Genomic DNA, 18,968 nt, shown 5'->3' on the forward strand with positions numbered 1-18,968 from the left:
GTGAAGGACGGCTTTCACACACACTTATCTCTCAGAACTGAGCATGTGGAGAGACGTTCGTTCATCCAGCACAAATGGAACGGGTTGCAGGAGAAACCCTTACTCTGGATTCTCAGTCTGTTTCCTAGTGCCGGTTTGAAGTGCCTGCCGTTTTCACTGTAAAACCGAGTTGGAACTTGTACCTCCCCATATGTATGTATGGAGTTGAGTTGGCAACTGAAAAGAAACTTTGTGTTCCCTTCAAGCTAGGTGAAGGACGGCTTTCACACACACTTATCTCTCAGAACTGAGCATGTGAAGAGACGTTCGTTCATCCAGCACAAAGGGAACGGGTTGCAGGAGAAACCCTTACTCTGGTTTCTCAGTCGGTTTCCTAGTGCCGGTTTGAAGTGCCTGCCGTTTTCACTGTAAAACCGAGTTGGAGCTTGTACCTCCCCATATATATGTATGGAGTGGAGTTGGCAACTGAAAAGAAACTTTGTGTTCCCTTCAAGCTAGGTGAAGGACGGCTTTCATACACACTTATCTCTCAGACCTGAGCATGTGGAGAGACGTTCGTTCATCCAGCACAAATGGAACGGGTTGCAGGAGAAACCCTTACTCTGGTTTCTCAGTCTGTTTCCTAGTGCCGGTTTGAAGTGCCTGCCGTTTTCACTGTAAAACCGTGTTGGAGCTTGTACCTCCCCATATATACATATGGAGTGGGGTTTGCAACTGAAAAGAAACTTTGTGTTCCCTTCAAGCTAGGTGAAGGTCGGCTTTCACACTCATTTATCTCTCAGACCTGAGTATGTGGAGAGACCTTCGTTCATCCAGCACAAAGCAACGGGTTGCAGGAGAAACCCTTACTGTGGTTTCTCAGTCTGTTTCCTAGTGCCGGTTTGAAGTGCCTGCCGTTTTCACTGTAAAACCGATTTGGAGCTTGTACCTCCCCATATATATGTATGGAGTGGATTTGGCAACTGAAAAGAAACTTTGTGTTCCCTTCAAGCTAGGTGAAGGACGGCTTTCACACACACTTATCTCTCAGAACTGAGCATGTTGAGAGACGTTCGTTCATCCAGTACAAATGGAACGTTTTGCAGAAGAAACCCTTACTGTGGTTTCTCAGTTTGTTTCCTAGTGCCGGTTTGAATTTCCTTCAGTTTGCACTGTAAAACCGAGTTGGAGGTTGTTCCTCCCCATATTTATGTATGGACCATATGCCGACACAAAAGAAGAGATTGTAGTTAATATAAAGTGGCTGAAATCAATGTCCAGAAGACCTAGCTAAGTTTCCTAAATGTCCCAACTTAACTAACCACAGGACTGCCGCATCAAGAATGGGGCAAATAGCACCTTGTGAATTTTTTTTAATAAATAAATAATGATCCACTTCCTACCACCGGCAATTATGATAAGACTGAATATAACTTCTTACAACAAATAGTGTAGAAATCATAATTTCTACTTGATTCAAACCACTTCTTCTATAAAATTTGAATCTTTTTTCTTCAGACGGATTTGTGCCATTTGACCTAGTGATAAAATTTTCAACTTGCTTTTATTAAAAATATTCACCATAGTGAGAGTTTATTATATCAACTATTCCTTTATGGGAAACCCTTGTGCCTTGTCACTCTGTTTCATATTATTTCCTGTGGAAAATTCAATCCTTCATTCAGGAAAAGTCTGAGCAATATTTCTCATGGAAATCCGTCCTAAACTGCAACCCAAGAAATGAAATTGACACTGAGCAGCCCGTGAAGCCGGCAGACACATGCAGTGCACTGTTGTGTTCCCGCCTCGTATTTCTGTAACCAGCAGGGAAATTTGTATCTCAAGAAATAGACATAAACAATTTTCAGGACCTGAGCACACAGTTTCCCTTTCAGGGTTTAGTGGGCTTCCATTTAATTCTATGAGAAATGTTTAAAACAACAGGACAACAGCTGAGATAGGGTTTAAAATAACTTTTATTTCAGTGAAAATAAAGCCAACTGACTGTTATCATTTTTACTTTATTTGATCTCACTCTCTTACTTTACCTTCCCAACCTCCTCCACAAAATGATGGTGAACATCCCCTCCTGGGTCAGAAATCTAAGTAGAAATTACCAATTACATTGAGGTGTGCTTTGTTGTTTTATTTTTCAAAACAACCAAGTTTCATTCATATGATTTAATAATTAAGATCAGAAACAAAGTCTACTCAATAAATGGTAGACAACACATGTCGTCATAGCTGCTCATCAGGTTTGGCCCCACGTTACACACTTTTACATGGACATGTGCCATGTGCTGTCATGGGAAACGGTGAGTGGGGACAGGGCCTCTGCTCTCACAGGGCACACAGCCTGGTTGGGCAGGCGGTGTTCAATCATTGCCCTTTTGTCTTTAATATACTTACAAATTATGGGAAATGCTATTTAAAAAGAACAAAATGAGTCACTGAAAGTGAAAAATACAAGGACAGTATTTAGGCTGAGGGAAGACAGGGAATCTCTTTGAAGATCTGACACTCCACTGAGACCCAAAGGACAACTCTGGCACTGAAGGTGAAGGGCAGGGACACACTGATAAAGGGCTGAAATCCAGAATATACCAAAATTTCTTTACACTCAACAAGAAGGATGAATAACCTGATTAAAAAATGAGCAAAATGCCTGAACACACACCTCATCAAAGAAGAAATCTGGATGCCAAAGAAGCCTTTGGAAAGATGCTCCACAGCACCTGTCATCAAGGGGATGCAGACTGAAACAGCGAGATACCACTGCACACCTGTCAGAACTGCCAAAATGCAGAACACTGACAGCACCGAATGCTGGTGAGGATGTGGAGCACCAGAAATTATAATGCATTGTTGGTGGGAATGAAAAATGGCCCAGGTACTTTGGAAGACGGTCTGGCAATTTTTTACAGAGCTAGACGTAATTCTAACATATGATCCGGCAACTGTGCTCCTTGGTGTTTACTCGATGAAATGGAAACTTATGTTCACACACAAATCTGCATACAGATGTTAATAGCAGCTTTATTCATACTCAACAGGATTCAGAAGCAACTAAGCTCTTCTTCAGTAGGTGAATGGATAAATAAACTGTGGTCCCGCCAGAAAATGGACTATTATTTGGTGCTAAAATGAAATGAGTTATCAAGGAATGAAAAGACATGGAGGAACCTTAAATGCATATTACCAAGTGAAAGAAGCCAATCTGGGAAGTTTCAGCAACTGTCTGATTCCAACTGTATGGTGTTCTGGGAAAGGGAAAAACACAGAGACTGAAAGATCAGTGGCTGCCAGAGGCTAGAGGGGAAAGAGCAATGAATGAGGTGCAGCACGGAGCATTTTAAGGTCACTAAGACACACGACTCTGTATGATGCTGTGATGGTGGATACATGTCATTGTACATCTGTCCAAACCCACAGAGTGCACAACACAATGTGTAAATCCTAGTGTCAACTATGGGCTATGGGTGATGATGACATGTCAGTGTAGGTTCACCCATTGTCACAAATGTACACTCTGGTGCAGGTGTCAATATTGAGGAGGCTGTGGGGGCAAACTGCAGTTCATACACCCAATCCAGCCCCAGCCACCGCTGTTAATAAAGCTCTATGGGTGTGTGGACTATCTGGTTGTTCTGGCATCTAAACAGTAGAGCTGAGCAGCTGCACCAGAGATCAGGAGGTTTTCAGACCCTGAAATATTTACCCCCAAGCCCTTGAAAGGAAAAGTCTGCTGAGCCCTGTTCTAAATGAATCAAGATTCACCCTGATGAGGCAGGACAGCAGGGCCCAAACCAGGCATGGTTAATGGGGCTGAAGCAATGTTTTAGTTCCAACACATTTGCTGAAGTCCTGCAAGTCCAGTGACAGACTGTAGCCAGGAAGCGTCTGCAGGAGGAGTCGGGAGCAGGCCTTCCCGCCAGGCTCCGGGATGCCGGGGGCCGCGTGGCGCACGGGGGCCACCCGCTTGAAGAAGGTGGACTTGCAGTGGAAGCCGATCAACTGTAGAGCTCGGAGAGGATGCTGCACGGCTGAATTTTCTCCTCGGAACGCTGAAGCACAGGGAGAAAAGCAACAAGCATCTGAATGAAACACGTAAGTGAAAAAAGACCCATAAAAATGGTTTTCCCTTAAAACAGAGACCCGATGACACAGGAAGGAAGAGGAAGGCTGACTTAGTGCACTGATGGGACCGGATGCAGAAACGCAGGGAAGCAGCACTGTGCAGACACTCCAGACCCCCTCTGGGCCCCACCTCTCCGCATTCCACCTGTCCCTTTACTAGAAAAGCCCGTATTACCTGAAATAGAGGAATCTGCTACCTAAACATGGGACACAGAGAAGGGAAAGAGGAAAAGGAAGGGAAAGTAAAGGAACAACAGTTCATCTAGACCCTAGGGTCTGGGCGGGACTTTCACCAAACACACAACTTCTCAAAGCACAGAGCGCACAGGGAGAAGCTGACAGAGTGATTGCGACTTCTGCTCCTAAAGCACCCAGCTACCTGTCAGCACACGCTGCGCCCATTACTGAATCATTACAATCATCTCAGAAACAACTACTACCCCGGCTCACAGGCAAGGAAATCTGAAACTCGGGGAGGAATTATTATCATCCTGGACAAAGTCCCACAGCCCAGTAGTCTCAGAGCCTCCGGCAGACCCTGGGCTAAAATGCTCCTCATCACCACGGGCCCTGAGACTCAGGCTGAGGCCACGTCAGGTCTGCACGGGCCCAGAGCACAGTCTGTGGGACAGGGAATGCTCCCACTCGAAGTGCCAGGTCAAGGCCCTCAGGAACTTGTGTAATGAAACCAAATCCCCAAACTCATTTCCAACCCACTGCCCTGTCCGGGAGGACTGCTCGGCACAACTGCGCTGTCACCTGTGCACAGGCTGAGCAAGGGGCCCAGACAGTGATGTGACATCCCAGTGGAAGTGGCTCGGAGACCACTTCATCACAGGACAGATTCTCCCGGCTTCCAACGTTAACTCTCCATTCCATTTCCAACTGGAAAGTAAGTTTAGACTTGTTTTCCTCTCTTAGAAACAAAGAGAGCGGTAACATCAGAGGGAAACTCAAGACAGAGGAAGAGTCTCCTGGTCATTTGCAAGGATAGGCCGGGGAGGGAACAGAGACAGGGATCAGAAAGACCCGTGTTCCAGTCCAAAGTCTGCACGTCACTCGCTTTGACAGTTTCCTTTTTAATACAGGTGATAAAATCTAAATATGATTTTTGGGAAAACTAAATGAAATAACGTATTCCACTAGCATAGGTGTAAAATCCTCCATGAGTGTTCCAGAAATGGACGTGATCGTGGTTAGTTACTGTCTGCCAATTCTTGTGTTCTCAGCTCACATCACCCAACCAGAGATGTGCGAGAGATTGCCTCACCAGCCAGCAGCCTTCTCCAACTTGGAAACTTACAGTGTCCGAAGAGCAGGCAGTGTTGGATGCTTTGCGGCACTCTGGAGGTAGCACTCCAGTGATGACTTTAAAAAGCTGGGGAGAATTTAGGGGACCATACAGTTCAAATACAGAGTACTCATTCCATGTCTACAAATATTCATCTCTAGCCATGATGAGTAAGAGAGGAAATACATATTCAAACATACATCATTTTCCCACATAAGTGCATCAAAACAATTTGGAAAGAGTGTAACTTTCTTCTCTAGATCACACAGCGGGGATTACAAGGTTTGTACTGACAGCCCTACTTGTAAATCATCTGCAAACGTAACTGGGTCCACTATCAGTCATCATAATTTGAAGGGAATGTTAGAAAAGAAAAAAGCCAAGCTAATACTCTCCAATCTTTTGTTTGGTTACGATGTCACAGAGGAGATGGACAGCTCAATAAGGAACCACTCTGCCGTGATCACGGAGCCGGGGAGCGGGATGTGCGGCAAGATGTATGACGCAGCCGCAACTGTGCCCATGATTCTAGGCAGGTACCCAAAGTCACCTTGACAAGGTGTGAAACGTTTATGCCCACGTCCTCCTAACCTGACATGTATTAAGGAGAAATGGAAACTTATAAACGGCCAATACCCTTGGTGGATACACCGTCCAAAGAGCAAAGTCACAGTTTGACAACTGGCCATCCCGGTACCTTGGGATTCATTCTTGAAGAACCTTAAAAACCACTCCTCTGCCCTCAAGAAGTGCTGCCTACTAGTCCTATCTTTGGCTCATGGATACCACATGTTGAAGTGAACTTCAATGTCTGCACAGATTTGACTGTCTTTCTCCAGGTTCACTTGTCCATTCTGAAGAGGCCTGAGCTAAGTCCAAATTCCTTAAGATTAATTCCCTCCAGTGACAACTCAACGAGCCTGTAATTACAAGCCAACTGAACAGGACTGTCCTCAGCGAAAAATGTCACCAACCCTTCACTGCTTTCTTAAACTCCTCTCCTGGTTAATTGCAACATACTAACACCACCCTCCACCAAGTTCCCCAACTATGTCAAATAGAAAGTAAGGTCCATAAAAGAGGAGACAACTCCATAGTCACCTTTGAATTCCTAGCATAAAGTAATGTCAATAAATAGAACTATGATTATGGCTTCTTTCCTTTAAAACCTTTCTGGTTATTTAAATGAGACCATGGAAGGGAGGTGTTTGAGTCCAGTATCTTGATCCAGAAGACTCTGGAGGCCTTTTTCAGAATGGCTGTCCACTGATTCATTCAAAACACACCTTCTCTTTCCGGGAGGAGCTGTGATTTTCTGCCATGGGTTTGTGGTCACTCTCATGCCAGAACAGCTTTAAACTAAATCCTTACTTTGGATATGTTATTTTTCCCGCTTCCAAAAAATTTTACTTTCCTTACTTCCTTGCCTTGAGGAATGCTTTTATTCTTTTCTTTCTAATTCAACCTTTTATAAAGCAGGATTCTCAGGATGTGTTTGGCCTTATATAAGAACAGCCATCCAACTCCCAGTGTGAGAGGACACAGGCTCACCTCCTGCCCTCCTGCCAGGGCAACTGAAACTCAGTTCAGGAGCCAACCGGCACCCCAGGGCTTCTAAGGCTCACGTATCTCCCAGAATCCCTGCTTTCTGGTTTGTCTTGGCTTCTGAGAATTTCCCCTCACTTTCTTGACAATTAGCTGTGCAGCTTGAAAGATGAGGAAGGAAGGTTTTATTTCTTAATCAGAATTTAAAGGAACTTATGTAATGAAGCTTTTCACGAGTTTCTAGAACCCTCCATTGCTGAGACAGAAAACACACAAGATATTTTCTAAATTTAGCTATCATGTGCATTTTTTCTTTGCTTTTGTTTTGTTAACTGCTAATAGACATTTTTTAATTAAAAAATAAAATAAGGTCCCAAATAAGATAGAAAATTGAAGGGGCAAACAAAATTAAAGAGCAAAGACAGAAAAATGATAAGTACTCTACAAAGTTAATAGAATAAATACACTATGGATCAGACCAGCAATTCTCAGTAACAGCTAATTGAAACCTGACCATGAGGTAAAACGTCTCTCCTGTCAGGAGATGACCAACAGAAAATAGAATTAAATCAACAACCTAAAATTCTAAGTCTGGCGAGGTATAGAAGTCTACCAGCTAAGTGTGTCTTCTTCTGGAAAAGAGGGAGACTCACCAGCTCTTTTCTGTGGAGCCTGAGCCCAGGGGAGGACAGTGAAGTGTGTTCTGTAAGTACCCAATTAGCAAAGTGAGTGATGAATAAAGAGATGTGAGCTTTGATGAGAGATGATACTACTATTCACTTGTCCTGTAAAGTATGTCTTCGCGTTCAGAGATCAATATCTCAGCAGGAAAATGCACAGCCCGGGACCAGACCACTTCTGTGATTGTGACACTGCACTTAGATGTCTCAAGGGCACCTCCAACTCCACCTGCAAAGAGCTAACTTCACGGTGTTCCTCCCATAGCCATCCTGCCCAGGGCCCTTGGTCGGGGGCAAGGTCTCCCTGCCTCTCCCAGCTCAGGCCAATCACTCACAGATGTGACAAGACCCCTCCTTCAGGGGCAAATTTCCTCAGTCAACGAGATCCACCACCCACACCTGTCCTACCAGGTACTCACTGGCACTCCCTCAGCACTGACTCTGTGCTGGGGACCATGCTGCACACTGTGCACACGTTATCTCACTGGATCTACACAGCAGTCCTGGGAGTTCGGTACATCACTGCTTCTATTGATTAGATAAATTGTTTCACTTCCTTGGGTGTGTCATACAAAGTGACACGGCTACTGAGCCACAAACCTGGGACTGAAAATCACTTGAAAATTGAACACTGCTACACCTCGCAGCCACCCTACTCTGACTCATCACATCACCTCCTGCCGAGCCTTCTAAATGTTTCTAAGCATTCTACAAGACAAAAGTGATCTACGAGAGCATCGCACTAGCCTACTTAAAATCTGTCAATGACGGTCCACTGCTCTTAGGAGAAAGCCCCACCGGGCCTGAGCACAGCCCAACGGCCCGGCATCCGCTTTCCCTGCGCGGCCGCGCCGCCTCACCCACCACGCAGCTCTACACGTGCAGCGTCCAGGACAGGGATGCTGACTCCGTACAACCCGGGGCTCGTCTCACTCAAACAATGATCACCCTCTTCAGTGGTTACCTTCTTCAATACTGAATCTCAGAAAAATATTTTCTCTGGATGAATCAATATCTTTTTCCTTACAACTTCCCATCATTGATAATGAGCTCCCCCCAAAAGAGAGAAGACCTAATCCTCAGTCTCCTTATCTGTAAAGTGCAAATAACAGGGAAATATGAGAGGTTTTATTAGAAGTAATATTCATGTGAGGCTGAGGGACAATTCCCAACATACAGTAAGTACTCAATATGTGCTTACTTAATATTAATAAGAATAGATTACATTCCAGCAACCTTAAATCAATGCTTTATGGCTTTGTCTAAAAGACTACCGACAAACTGTTGGACGAACTGTTTTGAGCAGATCAGCACAAGTGTACTGGGTGAGGTAAGCGCTGACTCCAGTTACAGCTGCAACCAACCAGCACTACAGGGCGGGAGCAGTTTGCTCAAACTCTTACATGTTGCTTGAGCATTTAGTTGTAGTTATTGAATAAAGACAGGTATTATTTACTCAAAGCTCCTGAAACATAAATCTTCAAAGATTGATGCAAATTATGTTTCAAGTACAACACTCTCACTAGAAATTACTTGAAAATTATAGTCTTAGCTCCTCCGCACATCAAAACAGCATTTTCCTAATGTATCTGACTATGTACTCTGAAAGGATTGTTTAAAAGAAATTAAGATGAAGCCATCCTGAATAAGATCTCAGTATCATCTACACAAACCCCACCCAAAGGTCTCATTTCTCACTTCCACATAGGTGTTCAGATGGCTTAAGCTGGGTCTTGGTTTCTTATGACATGGGGGTGGGAAGAATTGTGGATAGATCAATGTAGCAAATATAAACCTAGTGTATTTGCTATGTAGGAATCCTAGAAATAAATAAATTGATATATATAGTCCCACCCTTATGAAGCTAAGCCGTTCCATTTACAACTGCATAAAAAATAAAATGAGAGATACATTTAACAAAAGTTTACAAGATTTGTACATTGAATATTTTGAAGTATCACCAAAAAAAATTTAAAATATCTTCATATATGGAAGGCATCCCATGATCATGCAATGGTAGAAAATATTGTTAAAAATGTTAAGACTTCCCAAAGTAATCTACATATTTAATGGAATCCCTATCAAAATTCCAGCTGACTTCTTTGCAAAAATTGAAAAACTGATCCCAAAATTCATATTGAAAGCAAGGGACCCAGGTCAGCCAAAACAATCTTGAAAAAGAAGAGCAAATTTGGAGGACTCACTCAAAGGTTACAGCAAATCTATAGCACTCAAGTCATTATGCTTCTGTCATAAGTTTGGATGCAGAAATCTATGAGACACAATAAAAAATCCTGGGGGGAAACTTACATTTACAGTCAGTTTTCCAGAAATGTGCCAACAACACTCCATTGAAAGTATAGTCTATCCAACAAATGGAGCAGAGACACCTGGGTATCTGAAGGCAAAAGAATGAATCTGGAATCTGGACCCCGTATTTTATATAACAAATATTAATTCAAAATGGATCACAGACAGAAACGTAAAAACTAAATATATGAACTTTCTAAAAGAAGACATAGTATGAATCTTTGTGGTCATAGGATAGGCTATGGCTTCCTAGATACAATACCAAGAGCACAAGTGATAAAACAAAATAGATAAAATGGACTTCATCAAATTAAAATCATTTGTTACAAAGGACAACATCAAGAGTGTGAAATGAAAGGGGAAAGGGGTAGCTCAAATGATAGAGTGCGTACTAAGGAAGAAAAACAAAATGAATAAATCTAATTACCTCCCCTATAAAGAAATTGTTTTAATGTTTAAAAAAATTAAAGTGAAATGACAATCTGCAGAATAGGAGAAAAATCTTGCAAAGCATATATCTAATAAGAGACTAGTATCCAGGATATAAAACAAATGCTTACAACTGAACAATACAAAGAAAATCGACCCAATTTTTTAATTTGCCAAGGATTTAAATAGATACACAATTGGCCAATAAGCATCTGAAAAGATGGTCAGCATCACTAGCGAAATCAAAATCAAAATGAGATCTCATTTTAAACTCACTAGGATGGTTATAATCAAAACATGGACAATAACAAGTGTCAATCAGGAGGCAGAGAAATGGATACCCTCAATATGCAGCCGTTGGAAAGGGGCAATGGTGCAGCTTCTTTGGAAGAGCCCGATGTTTCCTCAAAAGGTTAGAGTTATGTGGCTGAGCAATTCCACTCCTACATGTAGAGTCATCCTTCAGTGTCCTCGGGGGGTTGGTTTCAGGAACCCCCACCCTGGATACCATAATCCAAGGATGATCAAGTCCCTTTGCAATCAGCCATCTTGGTCCATGAAGTGGAAACTACAGATATGGTGGGCCAACTGTACAGCCAACAGAATGGAAATGTATTCTCACAAAAACTTGCACATCAATATTCATAGCAGTATCATTCAGAGTAGCTAAAAGTCACTAAAAATATCCATCCATCAATGAATGGATAAACAAAATTACCAAGAATAGTCCCACAAACTTTTGGTAATTGAATCTTTGACAAAGGAGGTGAGAACATACAATTGAGCAAAGACAGCCTCTTCAGCAAATGGTGCAGGGAAAACTGCACAGCTGCATGTAAATCAATGAAGTTAGACTACCCCCTCACAACATACAAAAAAATGAATTCAAAATGGCTTAAAGACTAAAAATTGTAGACAAGACACTATAAACCTCTTAGAAGAAGACATAGGCAAAACATCTGACATATATCTCAACAATATTTTCCAAGAGCAGTCTACTATAGCAATAGAAATACAAGCAAAAATATACAAGTGGGTTCTAATTAAACTTACAAGCTTTTGCACAGAAAAGAAAACAAAAATTAAAGCAAAAAGACAACCTATGGAGTGGGAGAAAATAGTTGCATTAAATGAAAGTGACAAGGGCTTAATTCCCAGAATATGTAAACAGCTTTTACACTTGATAAAAAAGAAAAACAAACAATTCAATCCAAAAATGGGCAGAAGACCTAAAGAAACATTTCTCCAATGAAGACATACAAATGGCCAATAGGCACATGAAAAAATGCTCAATATCATTATCAGAGAAATGCAAATCAAAACTGCAAACAAGTATCACCTTTCACCAGTCAGAATAGCCATCATTCAGAAGTTCATAGACACTAAATGCTGGAGAGGCTGTGGAGAATTGGGAACACTCCTACACTGTGGTGGGAATGCAGTTTGGTGGAGCCATTGTGGAAAACTGTATAGAGGTTCCTCAAAAGACAAAACCTTGGGGGCCCAGATGACACAGCAATCCCACTCCAGGGCATATATCCGAAAGGAAACGTAATTCAAAAAGACAGTTTCACCCCAATGTTCACAGCAGCATTATTTACAATATCAAGACATGGAAACAACCTAAATGTCCACTGACAGACGACTGGATAAAGAGGTTGTAGTATATATGTCCAATAGACTACTATTCAGCAATAAAATAATAATAAAATAATGCCATTTGCAGCAATATGAATGGACCAGGAGAATGACATTCTAAGTGAAATAAGCCAGAAAGAGAAAGAAAAATACCATATGAGATCGCTCACATGTGGAATCTAAAACAAAAAAAAAAAACAAAAACAAAGGAACAAAAAGATAAACTTATCTACAGAACAGAAACAGACACAGAGACATAGAAACCAAACTATGGTTACCAGAGGGGAGAGGGTGTGGAATGAATAAATTGGGAGTTCAAGATTTGCAGATGCTGAGTATGTATACAATAAACAGCAAGTAAATACTGTATAGCACAGGAGAATATATTTAATAACTTATAGTAACTTATGTTTAAAAAGGATATGAAAATGAATGCAGGTATGTTCCTATTTAACTGAAGTTTTGTGCTGTACACAAGAAACTGATGCAACACTATAAACTGACTAGACTTCAATGAAAATATTTTTAAATAGACCAAAAACGAAAAAAAAGGAAAAGGATATTATCAAACAAAAAGAATAATGTACTGATTCAGGCTACAATATGAATGAACTTTGAAAATTTATGCTAAAATAAGCCCGTCACAAAAGGGCAAATAGTGCCCTTTAAGGTGAACTGTATCTAAGCATTTATTGTACTACTCCTGTAAATTTTCCGGAGTTTTGAAGTCTATCAATACCAAAATAAAATGTATTATTCATTAAAAACTTAAAACCCTTCCTCACAGGAGGGCTTTAATTATTAAATGCAGAAAAGCATGTAAAACTCTTGGAACAACAATTTTCACGTCCACACACAGTCACTGCTGTCACTGCCACTCAGAGTGTGGTGCCAGCGCTGGTGAGATCTGCCTCCACTCGCTCCCCTGCAGAAAGGAGTGAAGGCCTGAGCTCTGACAGGCAGGGTGAGCGTGAACCTGAGTCATACACAGCCACGTTCCAGACTCTGCGTTACCCAACTTTCTTATACAAACTGCAACATGTAATGTAAACACTCTAGAGGGATGTATCTTACAACACAGGGAATACAGACAATGTTTTACAGTAACTATAAATGGAGCATCTATTGTACACCTGAAACATATATTTTAAATCAGCTATGTCTTTATAAAAAATTAAAAAATAATTTAAAAATGTTATCCCTTTAATATTCAATTTGGTTTTTAATTAACTACTAAACAGCTTAGAATATATAAAAGCATTTAAGTGTGATGTTTGTTTACATATTTATTTACTTCAGCCTCCTGCTAAAAGAGAAATTAAACAATTTTTTAAACACAGCTTAACAACCATAACAACAAAAAGGCAAAACTGAGAGTGAAGAGAAAATGGAGATTCAATACTTAAATGAAACCAGGGGGAGGTAAACTCATAAAAATGGATTCCATGAAGTCAGGGCAAGTGTTAAAGGCCGACTAGAAATTCAGCTGTAAGATTCTTGGCAGCTAAAGCAAAAAGAAAAAGATGATGGGGCAGGTGGTAGAGCGTGTGCTTAGTGTGAACAGGGTCCTGGGTTCAAGCCCCAGGGCCTCCACTAACAGATAAATATACCTAATTACCTACCCCCCAAAAGAGCCCCAAAGAAAAGAAAAAGAGAAATTTCTTTCCAAAAAAATCCTGATATTAAATTTGGATTAAATACTTTAAAAATAAAAGGAAAATAGAAAAGATGAGTGACACTGTGAACAAAAACCCCAGCTGGGCTAACAAGCTAAGTCACAAATCTAAGTGTGATAAGTGTCGGTTTACTGATCTAAGTTTTGCTGGGCTAACTCGTAAATCTGAAGTTCAGTGTCAGTTTACTGGGCTAACAAGCTAACTCGTAAATCCAAGGTCAACAATTGTCAGTAACGTGATCTGTTCCAAATTGATAAGCTTCAGTGTACTGATTCCTTGCTTTTTGTTGTTCGAGCCTTATTGGCTAAAAGCCCCATACTTGTAATTAACCCTATAAAACCTCATGTGCACGTCTTGGATGTGCTCAGGGCTTGGGAACAGAAGCCCCTCTGAGCCCGCTGGCATAATAAATCTCAGTACTCCCACCCTCTGAGTGCTGCTTATTTCTTGGCTGGCCTGTTGTTTCCGTAACAACACAAGCGATAATGCCCGTGAGATAAATCTGCAATGGCTGCTGGCAGGTCCCCATGTCTCATGTGGGAAAATCTGAAACATATTTCTCACCACTCAGAGTCATCCTCAGCCCACCCCACATCTCCCGCTGTTAAATGCAGGAACACACGCAGGGCCCGGCCTTTGCTCTCTCTGTGTCATCACAGTGAGACAGGATGGAAGGGGGCAGAGCAAGCCATTCAAGAAAGACCACAGCAATTAACATCAAAATGGTGGAGAATTCAACCCCCAATAGGTCTTGAGGCTCAGGATGAAGAGATTTAACTTCTAGTAGATCCTGAGCTTCATTATACACCCATTGTAATAGTAACATGGTGAATAACACGGCCCCAGGCACCATGGCCGTCACAAGGCTAGCCACAAAAGGTCAAAGGGTGGAAAATGGCCAACTCCCTGGAATCCCAGCCCCTTGCCCTAAGGCTGGTCCTTCTACTTATTAGCATATGAAACCACGAAGCCCAAGAAAAGGAGCAACACAGAGCCACATCCCAGGAACCCCTCTCTCTACCTCTTCGGAGAAGGCCCACACTATTTCTGTGGAGTGTGTGCCTACTTTTAATCTGAGCATCAAACCCCCATACTTCGTGACGTTTCTCATGCCTGTCAATGTATCTCTCTGAATAAATCTACCTTTACTCAACACTGGCTTGTTCTTGAATTCTTTACTGCATGAAGCCAAGGAACAAAATCTGGTGGGGCACATCCCAGGGGCTCAACGGAAGCCTGGGACACAGCCCTTCTCATGCCCCACATATTTTTTCTTGTATCAACAGGACTGGGATGTGAAGTGAGGTCTGAGACCCCAGCTAAGGGACAGAAGCAGCCTCCAGGTCTCCAATTGGTGGGCAGCCTCTCCCCCATCAGGGGCCATGGGGTCTGCCTGGTTCTCTGTGTTTTTTTGTTGTGCTGACTCCCCAGTCAGAGAGATTTCTCCTTAGGCCTGGCTCCACAAAACCCTTCTCTCCAAAATACAAGCACATCATGTCACAATCCTCTTGTTCAACCATGAATTGTTCAGCCAACTTTTTCCTTCCCCAGTTAAGTACCTAAATGTCCTCCCTGCCATCCCACCACTTCTTTCTTTTTGAGAACTCTGCACTCCCCACACACCATCCTGAACGCAGGTGCCTTGCTGGCTGGGACCGAGATGTTTCAGTCTCAAACATCCTGAGTCCTTTCTCTTTCCACTTGCTAACTTAAAAAGGCCTTCCTGTGTCTCCCACCGCTCTGATTCTGAACGTCAAAAAATGCTCAGGTTACATTCACTCTGTGAATACCTCCCAGGTTTTGGCTAGGTTTCCTTCCCAAGATCTTCATTAAGGAGCTGCATCAAGAAGTTTAAAGGGGCTATTCTTACATTTGAGTGGAGGAGCCTGCAAGAAATTTAAATGGCTTTGAAGAGAGAGTTAACCAGGGACAGAGAGGTCGCAGGTCCTAGTCAACAGTGTCATGAGGCAAAATGTTCTTCAAAGGCTCAGAGTGGCTTCTGAACACGGAGTCGGCAGGGAGGAGGTGACAGGCAGTGAGTGGGGTGAGAGACACAGGGTACGGTCCCCCAGCAGGGGAAGAATTGGTTATTTTCTAGTTTTCCAATTTCTTACTACCTTTTTCACTTATTGCCACATACCATTTCCTACGAATTAAGCATATCAATGTCAGTCATTTGGGCCACTTGGGAGAAGCTGCACGATGCCATTCACAGGGCTGGGACATGACAGCCACACCAGTCTAGGTTGAAAGACCAGTGGGGGTATTTCCATGGTAATCACGGGCATGCAGCAAACTCCCCAGCTTCAATGACCTCCTCTCAAAGTTGGCGCCAATAAAACTACCAAGCAAAATGCGTGATGATTCTGGCCAATGTCTGTTTATTAGTTAAGTGCCTGTGACACCTGCCACTTAATAGGGAATGAGTACGATCAACGAGGCCCTGTCTACCTGGCCACACGCGCCCTGCCTTCCTGCCTTGGTGCAGCAGCACAGCTTGTTTAGCTGAGATGAGCGCCCCCAGAGCAGCCCCGACGGGAAAGCTCCCAGCTCTGCACGGCCAGACGTGTTCCTTTCCTTCTCAGAGCTGATCACAATTTGCTGTCGTCTGTTTTTATGTTTATCCCTTTTGTAACTGCCTCTCCTCCGGAGATTTTGCTCAAGCAGCACAGGACCAGGTGTGTCTTGTGGCCTGCCGGATATTCTGGGCTGGGAAACAGCCGAGCCCACATCTGGCTCTGGTGCTGAACGGAGAGAGCAGAAGGCCCAGGAGCCCATGCTGAACCGAGGCCCCTGCACACAAAATTATGGTCTGACTTTGGGCAAATTACACAGTCTTTTTTACCCTGAGATTCCTCATCTGTCCATAAAAATAACTGCCCATGGCACACAGAGTTACAAGTATTAAAGGAAATCACCAAATTCACAAAGTAGCCAAGGGGCTACCAGTGCATCCTAAACAGACACATGCTGCCTTTAAGGCTCTGACACACACCAAGCGTGGTGGTCGAACAAAGTGTACACTGCTAAGTGTCAGTGTGTTAAGTGCTTCATGTGTGCTATAATAATCTTCAGAACTTACAACAAGCCCAGGAAGTAACGAATATTATCATGCCCATTTCACAGACTCACCATCAGTTTAAGAGAGGTTACATTCAAGTCCAAGGCGCTATGGTGAGTAAATGGCGATTTCAACCTGAATATGGGCCCAGGCCTGGGCTCCATCTCTGTCCCATCCACCTGACCACTGCCTATGAATTCCACCTGTCCAATACCCAAGTTGAAGCCAGCCAGCTCTTAAATGCAATGTGTGTCACCGTTTGTCAATGTTGGTTCATTACCATAAACAGTTCTCAGAAAGCACTTCAGAAAGGAAAGTTGGACTCACATACCTGCCCACAAAGAAGAAGAATTCTGCCTTGCCTTCTCCTGTAACGTGCAGAAACCCTTCCCATTCACCACCGAATCCTTTTGTATGCTTCCTCCGTGTTCATGTTTACACATGGCTTATTAAAGTAGAAGTTACCTGCAGTAATTCCATCTCGGTTCAATTCCAAGCTTCCAGATTATCCATAATCAGGGTAATACCATAATTTTCTGTGAATGAAAACACTACAAATTGAATGAAAATATTGCAACCATGTCACTAAACAAAGAATGCTGAAAACAAGTCATCAGCGGCTGCCGCCACCCCCCAGTGAAGACAGGCCTGCAGCCATTCACAACGGTGCCCTCTGAGCAGACTCAGAATAAGAAAGGACAGATTACTGGCCCTAGATAGCTAGGTGCTTGTCTAAAGTATATATTCAGTCAGCCCAAATGTTGGCTTCCTCCCATATATTGAAAAGCATTAAATTCATGAACTTGAGATACCTGGCTTTCTTTAGATAACAAGCAATGTTTTATTGTTCTGACTACCTGGTCTTTGTTGTAAAGCTCCTATATAATCCTAGCTTCTCCCCTACTCTTGCGAGCAGTCCCTCAGAGTGTTCTGAGAGGCGGTCATCCTGGCTCGAGTCCTTCTGACAAATAAAACATAACTCTTAATATTCAGGCTGCACGTTTATTTCAATCAAGTCCCAGAATAGACACAACTCATCAATTGTGTAATGGGACACACTGGATCAGGAACCAAAAGAGTGTAGTAGTCCCTAAGAACTACGGCTCCCTCTTTCTTCCTGTCATTATACAATCCCACCAGAACTCATTACTTTGCTGTCTGCTCCTCTGGCAACCAAACTCAGAGAAGAGTCAACTCAGCAGAGCGTCCTGCTGGGGAGAACCCCTGCAGCAGCACTGCAGGCTGCCTGCCCTCCCGCACGCTCTGACGACTGCTAGTGTCCTCCGTGGAAACCAGGCCAACAGAGCTGTTCCCTACAGCTACAAAGTCCCAAATATTAAATAAAACCTTTCATTTTATACTATATGTTACATATATACCCATCTCTGAAAACAGCTTTGCCAGAAGCCCAAATCTTCAACATTAATCTGCAAAGGCAAATCAGGTCCCCAAGGGAAAACAAGTCTTAAGACGATGCTAAGACCTCCAAAGTCCTCTCCACGACCATAAACCAAACTGCCTGCAGGTCTGCAGCTGCAGGAGGCTACATGTCTGCTTTTAAAGCAACCCCTTCCTGCCCTCGGGTGCTACAATGCCCTTCTACGCCCTCCCATCTCAGGGTAAGAGCACCCACTGCAGAACCTTGCAGGGCAGCACTGACAGGACTGGACAATGAGGATCAGAGCTAAACTAAGCCTTCTGATGACACGAGTTGTCACTCGGTCACTTTACAGATGAAGATATATATAGAGAGAGGTGGGGTGTTATTGTTCAAAGTCACACAGATAAAAAGTGACAAAGTCTATAACTCTGCTCCTCCCTCTGGTGTGACGCCCCAACTGGGACAACCACAGGGTTCTTTCGTGCCTGCCTGACCAGTTCTTTCCTATCACTCATGACCCACCACAGGGTCTGAAATTAGCCTGCATTTGCAGCATCTTTTCTCTCCAGTTTCTCAGGAACAAGGCTGTTCGGGCCACTTTATGACTTCCAGGTCCCCGAAATCTCCGTGCTCAGGCTGCTCTTGCCTGTGCATCCGGCCCGCTGCTCAGAGGCTCTTCCTCCCCTGCAGGAGGACGTTTCTACTCTTCAAAGGGACACCCCCTTAGGGGATCCCTCCTCTCGCCCTCAGCTTGGCAGGTGTCCCAGGCCACATCGCGAGATGCCCCAATAGGACTGCATCTGCCCAGGTCTGCTAGTCAGACCAGCAGCCTCAGAGCCAG

At 43.2% G+C, this 18,968-nt stretch overlaps 1 protein-coding gene across 1 annotated transcript in view; it reads right to left on the reverse strand.

The window, feature by feature from the left end:
* Nucleotides 1–4,005: 4,005 nt before the first annotated feature.
* Nucleotides 4,006–18,968, reverse strand: part of LOC140693564 (uncharacterized) — a 115,104-nt gene continuing 100,141 nt past the window's right edge. The window contains exon 11 of the mRNA XM_072957352.1: nucleotides 4,006–4,043. The gene's annotated coding sequence lies outside the window, so the exon portion shown is untranslated. The remainder of the gene's footprint in view (nucleotides 4,044–18,968) is intronic.

The sequence above is a fragment of the Vicugna pacos genome, unplaced genomic scaffold (genome assembly GCF_048564905.1).
Source record: "Vicugna pacos unplaced genomic scaffold, VicPac4 scaffold_19, whole genome shotgun sequence".
Lineage (NCBI taxonomy): Eukaryota > Metazoa > Chordata > Mammalia > Artiodactyla > Camelidae > Vicugna > Vicugna pacos.